Here is an 11,951-nt window from a genome sequence, read left to right as displayed (position 1 = left end):
GTGTGTGTGAACCCTTCTTTTGTACTTGTGCATGCCATACACTAATAGCTATAGAATTTTCGAGTCTGATATTTGATACCCTCAGGCATACCCAATAAAGAGTTAACGGTTATTTAGTTTTATAATGGAAAATGCCCTATGTTTACAGTAGAGAGGGTTGAGAAAATAAATTTCTTAGCCACGTAATCTGTTTAAGATTATGCAAAGCGTGTGAAATATAAGACTCAAGTGCCTTTGCCTATTTAATGGGCAACGTTCTTCAATTTAAACACTAGGTATCCCACATTCGTATCGTCTAACACTTATTTTTCTAGCTCAAACTTACTTATTTTTTTCACTACTTATTTCTAGCTCTTTTCCCTTTTTCAATGCTTCCTCCTTGCCAGTGTATGTGTGGTTGAGTTGCGCCAACTTTTTGGTATACTTTTGGGGGCTGCCATTTCGTTTATTCTCTTGCCGCAATGGTGGCAACCGGCAACAGCAAAGGCAAAGGTTGAGGCGGCACAGTGGCTAGCTATTCGTTACGCCTCGCATATCGCACGCCCACAACACACAGTCATACAAACACACACACACACACTCTCTCATAGAAGCAGCAGCAAACACCCTCCATTTCCGAATAGAAAAAAGTTTTCTTTCTCCTCTTGTGTCACTCTCGCTCTCTCTCTTGCTTCTTTCCCTCTTGCCAGGTTTTGTAGTAAAAAACTGAAACTATTTTTCGTATTTGTAAGATTTCAGCATTGGATAAAGTTGCACAACGGCCCCGTGAAAGCTTCTGACCAAAAACTAGACTACACATATATGTACACAAGTGTGTGTGTGTATGTGCGATAAGTCCAATTTCTATTACGATTTCGATTATTTGTTATTGTTGTGTATTGTGATATTCTTGGCGTTGTGTTGCTGCTTTTACATGAGCTGACAACATTTTTCTATGTAGGTATGTACATACATACATACATATGTATGTTGTACGTTCGCCAAAAAAGAAGCAAAAAAATGGATGAAATTTTATACTTTTGCCCCAGCGTGTGTGCTCGCTCAAGGATAGAAATATATATATAGCAAAAGCCTTGAATATGCCATGATGATAACTGCCATGTCCGTCCACATTTTTGGTTTTCGCATATCTTAAGCTTAATAACTTTTGGCAAAGTACAGATAATGCTGACAAATCAGTATGCCTTAAGTCCTAAAGTATATGGACCTTAAACTCCGATGCCAGATCAACTAAACTAGATAATAAGCTAAAGTAGAAGCTAAAGAAGAATAAGTAACTTAGTTTAAAATTAAACAAATTAATGGTAAAAAAACTAATAAGAACTTATTCATCTCAATTTTCCACAGGTTTGATTTGTTTATACCTAGTTTTCGTTCATCTTAATTCGATTTGATATAGTAAGCCATTTTCCTCTGTCTATTTAAATTTAAGCATTCAATTTGGTTTTATCATGGTCTTCTGGTTCATGGCAAACGTTTCCCAATTTTCATTTAGTTCATCGTTTGTTTTCTATTCTTTTTTTTTTGGTCTACCATTCATAGTTTTGTGTTGTTTGTATGTGTTTATAGAAACGAACTTTTATTTTGTTTGCTATTTGCTATGGTTATTGTTATTGATATTGATGTTTCATTTTGTTATAAATTAAATATCAGAACTTGATACGGTTTTTCGGACATTTCGATCATTGTTTATATCAGTTTGACAATGATGTGGGTTTAGTTTTCATTTCAAGTTGAATGTTGTCATTGATGTGGCGTGGCTTTTGACTAAGTAGAATAAAACTGTTAAATATTTCACATTGAAATACACATACTATTATAGATTGTTGCTAATAGAAAGATGTTTCGAATGGTATTTATCTCCATCTTTTATAGACACACATGCTAGCAGTTACTCCAATTAAGAACTATTCCTATATGAAAAATAAGCAAATTTTCATGGTACATCGCTGGCTGGTCACTGAGATTAAACGTATAATTTCTTCTTTAGTAGCTATATTAAATATCCATGTATATTTTGAGGTATTGAAAAATTGATGAGACCTTTTAACGACAGTCATTTAACACATCTGTATGGCCCCATAAGGCCCCATATAGCGTTAGGTCATAAATGGCGTAATTAACGCATATTAAATGGACATCATTAAAAAGTGCATATGAAGAAAAATGGAGTAGAGCAAAATCACATATGCATAACATGCGAAACAGAGTCCGGGGAAATGAATATTAACAACCAATCCGATCCAATCTGCACCCAAAATGTTTCGTCTTGTTGTTGTTGGTTTTTGCCGCAATTAAAAATTGTTTCATTTGCATCTTTGGTGTCGCTTTTGTGTGTTGACAGTTCCAGAAATGGGAATAATCATGCCAGTATATGATATATATTACTTATATATATCATAGCACGATTTTTGTTGTTGTTATTGTTTTAAGCTGTCAGTTCGTGTGGGGAGGCGAGTTCTCTCAAGGTGAACCACACCATGGGCAAAAGCCAGTAAAAATGCTTGCAATTAAAATGCAGTTTATGGGCCAAGACTGACCCAGAGACATGCCAAGAGAGAGAAAGAGAGAGGGAGAAAAAGTAAACAAACAAAAACAAAAAAACTGTCGGTTACAATTCATCATATCGGTTTATAGGTTTTATACAACAGAAAGCTGACTCTGTGTCAGATTTATCTGATCTCTACCTATCTCTTTTGCTCGCCCAATGTTTCTCTCGCTGTTTTTCTCATCTGTGTGTGTGTTCGTGTTAAGCTGCTTGGCAATGACTGAAAAATGAAAGCGAAAAATTGCAGCAGACAAGTGGTTATAGCTTTTATATGGACCTGACAGAGTTGTCAAATAGCTCAAAAAGATAAAGTCCAAAATGGAAAACAAGAGAGAGAGAAAAATGTACATAGGAAAAATTAAATCCGCTTTTGTATAGGACCTTGAAAATCGCGCTCAAAACTAACCACTAGACCGTTATTGGTAATCAAATATAATTTGAGGTTAGTAATCTAAATTTAAAGTCAATATAGTCAAGCTAGCCTTTACATATAATAAGAATAAAGCCTAAACTAAATTAATGACCGAGATTAGTGTAAATTAGGCATAGCATTTTGAATCAGATTGTATACAATCTTGGTTTAATCGGACAAATTTGCCAAACCATTTGTGAAAATGTGAAAACTTGCATGGAAATTGTCGCCTGCATTCTGTAGCACAGACCAAGCCAAGTAACTTAAACTTTGACCCCCATCAGACATGCATGTTTTATGCATAAACCGACAAAACGTTTAACTACACCAACACACACATACATATACACACTTATATACTATATGTAAATTGCTGCACACCTTTGTGTGCACATCGTAATTCCTTTTGCCAACCTCTTCATTTCTCTCTCTCTCTTCTATGAGGGAAGTGGGGACCAACCCGCTTTTCCGCTTTATAACCAAATCGATTAAATGCATTGCGTGTTGTGTACATTTTAAATGCCAACTTGTCGGAAAAGCGCCGCGATAAAAATCCATTAATACCATATATAAGAAACAGAAATAAATTGTGAAATGAATATGATATTTAAATTGAAAAGTTAATTTATATGCAAATTTTGTTATATTTATCGAAATTTATTAAATAAAAAACTTCTCTTTCTTTTCTTTATTTTTTGCAGGTAAGCGCAAGAAGAAGACCAATGCATCTGGCCATACATTTTAGATGATTTTCAGCTTGTGTATGTCTTTCTATATATATTTCTGTGCGTGTCTGTGTGTGTGTAAGCCTTTAACCCATCCTGCCGCCGCCTTTATATGTACCTATCTTAGCCCTCCATCATATAGTATACGATATATATGTATAATGTATTAGTCTACAGATTTTTATGTGTGCATTTTAACCCCATACTCTCATTAACTTCATCTTAAAGCAGCATAATGTAGTTTGTTGTATATGCACATTCACACACCCACACAAATACACAAATATATATCCATTAAAACGTATATGTATATAGTAAATAAGTATATAACAATCTCCTTTAACCCAAACCTAAATTCGGCAAAGCAAATTCGAATTGGTGGTTGTCCTTTTTTATATAAATTCTATTATACATTTGCATACAATTTATAGCAGGAAATTAAAAATACTTTTTGTTTGACAATTTGCCAGAAAAGATTTTTGATATCCGCCTAAATGCGGAACAAATTGAAATGCTAGCAACTATACAACAGCGAAAAATGTGAAACATACTTCAGCATACCGAAGTCCCAATACCCTTTTTGTTTAACTTAAGAAGAACTTGGGAAGAATTACTGAATATATCTTATATAAGATGCAGGGTAATGAGATAAAAGGATGTTAGAGCGATACAATTTCAATATGAAACATTTGACAAACAACTTATCTAATTTAAAATGTCCTTTGCAAGGGCATGAATATGTTTTAATTTAAAACTTTTCGTTGCCAGGTTTTTTGTTCTTTTAGAAGCTTATCGCATATAATTTATCTAGACAGGGAGAGGAGGGAGAGATGGGAAAATATGAAAAATGGAAAGGAAGCTTATCGAATATGCATTTAATTAGCTGCCACCACAAACATTTGCTGCTGGTTGGTGGAATTATTGAAATTTATATACAGTACTACACATATACTGATAAACAGATATAAGTATATAAATTACATGGGCGTGATGTTTTCCTCTTCCTTTTCAATTTAAATTATTCCTTACTTTTCCTCCTGCTCTTAATTAGAAACTTACGAAGGCTGCCTGAGAGCTTTAGTCGTTCGCCCCCCTTGAGTGTTATTTCCGCTTCACTCACTCATTAGCCTTTTTGTGTGTGTCTTGAGATGACATTTTGATGTCAAGAAGGAGAGAAAAGAGTGTGAGAGAGAGAGAGAGAGAGAGAGAGAGATGGAGAGCGAGGAGACCTACTTACTAATAGGCACAAGATGAAAAGTGTGAAATAAGCAAAAACTTGGGAAATTAGCAATTAGATAGTCTGAGCGATTTAACTTTCGTCAGAAAGTTTTCAAGTATTTTAACAGTTTCTGCTATAAAAATTGGTAAATAAAATTATTCTTTTCACTCCCGATACCAAGAATTTTAAATTTATCACAAATTGGCCAACAGATTAACTAAATGGGCTTCGATTAAGTTAATTAACTTGACCAAATCCAATTATCATTCAGTTAAATAAAAAACAATACATATTCACACAAATATTGTGCACTACGAACAACAACCAAAAAAACCAAAACAAATAAACAAAATATTTAAATTGAAATTTAAATTTTTAGAGTTGTGTAATTTCCTTTCCATAAATTACAAAAAAATTCTTTTTTCACTATCTATAAACAAAACAAAAAATGAAAATATAATGCAAAAATTTATAGCTAAAGTGATTTACGGCATTCCATGTCTAAACGGCAGAATAGATTTCACATTCTGTTTATATACTCTTTTTTTTAAGGCTTAGACATTAATCGGAAAGTTTATGATCTTTAGATTTATAAATGTCTGAAAAACTAAAGTAAAAGGTGCTGCTAATAGTCTGAAATTACTCTTTCGTTTTTGTTTATTAAATGTTAGTTAAATTAGTTATAAATATCGTAAGCCAAGTCGTCATGGAAGTGTTTAAGAGTTATAGTTATGTTGGAAATTAAGAACTCATTATTTGGTTTTTTATAGGATTTAACAAGGCAAAAGTTTCAGTAATCAAAAACTAAATGAGCAATAAAGGGGATAAATCTACACCCATATAAAAGTGAATAGAAACATTTACATACATGTGTATATAGGCATATAAATTGACAAATTTTTTGGTATTCATTAGCGCCTCCATACTTAAACTTGGACCATTATTATTGTTGTTTATTGTGTGGTATATGTAAATTATTTGATTAATAAATGGTTTGTCATTAATTGAAATATTTTTAATTGGTTTTAACCATATTCATGTTGTTGGTTATTTTTTCCTTTATTTTTCTGTAGTTGTTAGCTATAATAAAACTTGTTTGCATTTTAACATGAACAATTTCTTTCTGGTCCTTTAACATGTAGCTAATGTTGTTGTATGTTAATGGTTTATGTCTGTGTCTGTGTGTGTGTGTGTGTGTACTGTATCCGTATGTGTATGTGCGTTTTTGTATCTCTGTGGTAGTTTTTGGAGAAGGAGTTTATCGTAGATTGTCCTTAGTTGTTGTCATTGTTGTTGTTCCACTTGACAATTGCTTCTTGACCATGTACATATATTTATACATTTACATCTATGCATAAAAATAAAAAACTAAATCAACAATTTATAACAAGTTACAACATTTTGGTGAATTTTATGTAAATATCAACTGAACCAAGCAATCAACCAATTTACCAACCAACCAAACGATTGAACATTTAATGAATAACAAAAATCTTTCCTTTTTCCCCATTTTCCTACCATTTGCATTTTAAACTTTGGGTTTGGCCATCAAAATCCACAAAAATTGTTTGTCTACTATATTATACCTCAAAATATACATATATATATAATATATATAATAAACTTATTTATTCAATATATATATATATATATATATATATATATGCAAGCAAGTAGTACTTCTTCTTCATTCGAACACATAAAAATATTTAGTAAAGTGTATATGAACATAATAATAATATAACCAAGCGAGAGCTAAAACTCAAATGAATTGAAAATGAAAATCTCAATTTTGTTTTACTCAACTTTACTCCAGTGGCCACAATTTTCCTTTTCTGGTTTTTCTTAATTACAGGTTTCAGACACCAATAAAAGCGTTTGCCTGCCTGACAGCCACAAGGTAAGCCTTCATTACAAAAACCAACACTTCTCCCCCCCAAAAAAGAAAAAACAAACAAACCTCTCTTTCCATACAACATCCCAAACCGCTGTTCAATTCATCCTAAAATATTCCTAAATGTTTAGTTAAATTGCAATTGGCTAAAAAAAAAATAAAAAAACAATTTATAAACCCATGTCTATATGTCTCGTCTAGTATAGTTGTTTTTTGTATTGTGGTTTTTACTGTAGCATTTTTGTGTACTATATTTATTGATTCTTGGTCTGTGTGAGTGTATGTGTGCGTCTCTGTGCGTTTGTGGGAGTGAGTGTGTGTGTCTGCATTGGCAAGAGAAAACACAAAAAAACAACCTAAAAACAAAACCAAACTTTAACAAAATGAAATTTGAAATATGTGTGAAATGTTTCTTGTCTTTTATGTTCAGTGTTTTATTTTTCGTAATGTTTTTCTTAGTAACTAACATTTCAAATTAGTTGAAATATAGTTTAAGTCTTTAGTTTTGTTTGTCTATTTTTCCTACAATTCCCAATCATAATATTTTATTTGAACATGTCTTTTGTATATGGTTTTGTAAAGTCAAACTAGGCAAATAATTCGACTAAATTGTATAGAATTTCTTGTATATGCTTAAATCAATTGACAATTAAAACAACGAAAACGGTTTTATATTAACAATAATAAAGAAAAAACTCAAAAAGTCACTAAAGTGTACAACTGGAAAAGATTCTCAATTAGATATTGGCAATTATTGATATTACGTATACGCCTTGGTATTTACTTTAATGCCAAGACTAAACACAACATAATAACAAAACAGTTATTATGTGTGCATTGTGGCCAATAAAAACAATAACTGAAGTAAAATGCGAGAGATTTTGTAGCTGTTGCTTGCTCTTGTTACTGCAATGGGAGACGCCCCAAATGGGTAACCTGCTGTGTAAATGTTGCAATTATTATGTCCTGTTGGCTATAATTTCATTGTATGTGGCTCCAACAATTTGTTAGACATGCGAAACAGAGCCGAAGCAAAGGAGCAGAAGAAAGAGGCAGGAGAAAGTGAAAGCAACATGTGCAAAGGGACGGCCAACCGGGCATATAGTCAGGTAAACAATCTTAACGATTGCTCTGTTTCAATCCAACAAAAGCCATTTTAATGTTTCATAAATGGGCCGAACGTGTTTAAGGCTAAAAGGCCTCGGTGTGTGTCAGTGCGTGTGTGTGCGTGTGTTTGTTATGGTCAGGGCACGTTTCAGCTTCAGGTGTTTAATGCCGAATATATCTTTCTTACCCCTTCTGCATCGCTATCTCTCTCTCTCTCTCCCTCTCTCGCTCTCGTCTTAAAGCCAATGGATATATTTGTTGCACATTTGGTTATTATTGTTGCACTTGACAGAGCCTCAAGCCACATGGACCCATGGCAAAAAGTGATGCGACTGTGAATTGACCTGAATGCTGCTGCAGTTGTTTAATTGCAAATGCTTTTAATAATCGATTCAATTTGAAAGGAGCTATGAATTGGTTTAATAACTTTTTAAACGGATATGCAACTTGCATATGTTGTAAGAAAAAACTTGCCATATAATTTCAAATTGCTTGCGCACACACACTAAATATATAATTGTATAATCACAATCGTAATCGGTTATAATGACAACACTTTAGCGCCATATTACACATCATAAAAACACACGCACACATGCCTATAAAGAGAGAGACAGAGGACGAGCGGCAGTAATAGTATGCGCGTGTGTGTGTGTGTGTGTATGTATGTATGAGGAAACAACCACAACATCAATTACATGAGGCGCGCGCCATGTTGAGTAAAGGCTGCCAACATTTACACTTGCAAAGCATAGACACAGGATCAGGGACGAAACTAAAAACCTACAGGGCGCCCATATCAGGGTAACTTCTTTTAAGTATATGTATGGGTTTCTTATGTTAGAAAGAATCAAAATATCAGTTAATTCATTTGGTATACAATAGTTTTTACCAATATTAGATTAAATATATTTATTAGATTAGCAGAAATAAACTTTCCAGTACTAAGACTGCCTTCGAATTCTTTCCAACTAGCTGCCCGCTTTAGTTTTGTTTGCCGTTTAACCGCTCCTGGCTAAATGCATGGCAATGGCCAACAACAGCAACAAATTGCCACCCTCTTTGGCGGACTGCCTGCTTGCCATTATTTATCTGCTAATGTGTAATTATAAACAATTTTGTTGTTTGCTATTTATAATGTTGAAAGCAATAAGAAAGAAAAAAATGATTGCCAGTTTGCTTTATTGTTGTTGTTGTTGTTGCATAAATGTTGCATTATTTGTGGGTGCAATTTTACCAAACAATCCTTAGAAAAAATCAACGATAAATATCGCATGCAAATCGCATGTTCTAGTTGTGTAGTGCGTGTGTCTAACACATTTGCAGCCATCACATTGCTAAACCGAACTGATATGCCATGTGAAACCAAAAGGAGCATACCGAATAGCTAACGAGCGAGAAGGGTGTGGGGAGGTGTTTTTGGTGTAAAGGTGCTAAAATATTTGAAGTGAAAATGAACAAAATGCCATGAAACATGCAAACTACGCGAAACAATTTTAATTGCATTGCAAATTTATGTTTTAGAAATTAAAACTACACGTTTGACTCTTGTTGCGGTTGGCAGAACGGGCACAGCAGCCGCTGCGCTCAAAAGTAGACTATAAAGTTTCAAACAAATTTTTTTTCCATATATAATGGCGTAATTGTACTTAAATGTCTGAATAAGGTCTTTAAATTATATTATCTGACTAAAAGCTAGCTTAGAATAGATCTTAAATTAAATATTATAAATTATTAACGATTTTTCCATGACACTTTTTGTAATATTGCACAAGAAATAAATTTTGGGCATTATTCAAACAACTTTTTAAAGCTTTAACCCATTTTTAAATACTGTAGGTGTAAAATTCAAAAAAACATGACACGCTGATTTCTGAAAACCTTTTAAAAATGAGTAAAAACTTTATTTTCAATGCGACTCAAAAGATATCCGTAAAGAAAATGATCAAAATTATGGTTTTGGAAAACTTTTAACATTATTTTGGATTATTTTTTGAATATCAGGCTGGCAGTATCTCGTGCAACCGTTTTCAAAGGGCTTAACCTTATTTTATCGCAATATTGCAAATCTTTAAATATTTGGCAAATAATTTTAAAGTTTTTATGCCATCTTCCCTAAGCGAAAACCAAACCAAAGAAATATCAAACTGCGAAATCATTTTGCATCATAGAATGTCAATGGGTCATCGCAACACCAGGTAATCAACCGAGATGGTATCTTAATTTGTCTTTAAATCAGTTTTTTTTTTTCCCCAAATCCAAACAAGAGATTGCAATAGCAGCAAACTGAAACGAAAAACGATTTTAAAGCAAAATTTGTTTAGCTGGTTTTATCATTTTCAATCTAAGTGCTCTGTGCTATTAAGCCCGAGCAGCTTGGTCAAATGTTTCTAGAACACTACCGAAATGTGGCGGCCTGCATAGCTCCAATTATAGGTAACCCTATCACCTGATGCGCCAATTTTGTTCTTTTTTTCCTTTTTGTTTAGTCGTGTTTTCAGATGCGTTTTGGGTTTCGCTCTGCTTTGGCTGTGACAGTTTTAATTTTCCATTCTTTTGCTTTGCGCCATTTAGCAGGAAGTGTATTGTTGCGGAAGAAAAAACGAGACAGAGTGACGCATTTTAACAGGATTTTTCGTTTTGTTTTTAGCCAGGGACAGCAGCTTTAATTAAGCCCAGGGCCAAATCAGTTTTGACATTTTTTTTCTCTCTCCTGCTCCTCCAGCTCTTTTTTTCTATCTGCCTCTTGTTTTGCACTTGACTACATTTTGGGTTAAAGGGCAGCAAGTTTTCCATTTATTTTGTTCTTGCTTTTTTCGGTATTAAACAAAAATGTTTTGCTCTGTTAAGTTTTGTCAGAATTCCTAATCATTCATCAGTGTGGGACCACTTAATTTCCTACTCGGCGTATACGCAATGTGCCTCTAATTTCCTTGCCCTCACGACAAAGAGAATTAAGTGTTTGCTAACTGACTGCCTGCGTGCCAGCCTAACTGTCGGTATGCCTGGCGAGAGCCACTACAATACATTGAGTTTTCAATTTTGATGGAACGAACATTGTGAAATATCACCCGAGGGTTATGCCAAAATATGTGATTGTTCCATTCCTGATGATGATTATGATGTTCGCCAACGCGATGATGGGGCTGATGGTGATAATGATTTATGCATTTGGACAAAGCAAACGCCTTTGGCGTTAAGTGTTTTATGTAAATTTGCCGAATTCGCGTTTTCAATTTTGACCTATCCCTTTTGTTTTCTCACTCCGTTCTTCCCTCTCTCTCTTTCTGTCTCTCTCTCTCTCTTTCTGTCTCTCGTTCTCCATCGTGCTCTCTGTGTATGCAAATTCGGCTCATAATTTGCTTTGGCTAAAAAGGGGAAATTGCCAAAACTGAACGATAGTGTAAATTCATCCGCTACTTTTAGAACCGAAACTTTTCATTTAGCAAGTTTTAAAGCCCAGTGGAAAAGCAGCAGCAGCAGCAGCAGCCGCCACCGGCAACAGCAAGAAGCAAAAGATAGTTTTACTTGATTTTATGGCACACATGACCCATTAATAAGTGCACGAAATTTGCGTCTAAGCGCATGAGAAACAGGCAACCAAGGTGCATGGTTGGGTGCGTTGGTGTTGGCTGTGTCCCCGTTGCGGGGTTACTGGCAACTGGCCCAGCACGTTGTCAACATAAATTTTGGTCTCTCCACACTGATGCTCTGCTGGTGGTTGGCCAAAGTTTACTTTTGCTAGCAATTTCAATGCACTTATCTAACTGGAGCAACGAGACAAGTTTAATGCCGACTTAAAGATGTAAACTTTCATAAATTTGCACAATCTTCTCACATTTCTCGCATTTAAATCGAACCAATGGCCCAAATCACAAGCGCCTCAAGGACGTTGGTTTATAGATAGAGGCCATAGTTAATACCAATTCACATGAGATGTATCTAATAGATACTGTTAAGTGATATCTGCACACAGATAGACGCAAACTCTTGACGTTCGCCTGCCTGCTGGCAAGTCGAAGATAATGAGTCAAAAAGCGGAAGCT

This window comes from Drosophila willistoni, chromosome 3R (assembly GCF_018902025.1).
Source record: "Drosophila willistoni isolate 14030-0811.24 chromosome 3R, UCI_dwil_1.1, whole genome shotgun sequence".
NCBI lineage: Eukaryota > Metazoa > Arthropoda > Insecta > Diptera > Drosophilidae > Drosophila > Drosophila willistoni.
This window is presented reverse-complemented; position numbering follows the sequence as displayed.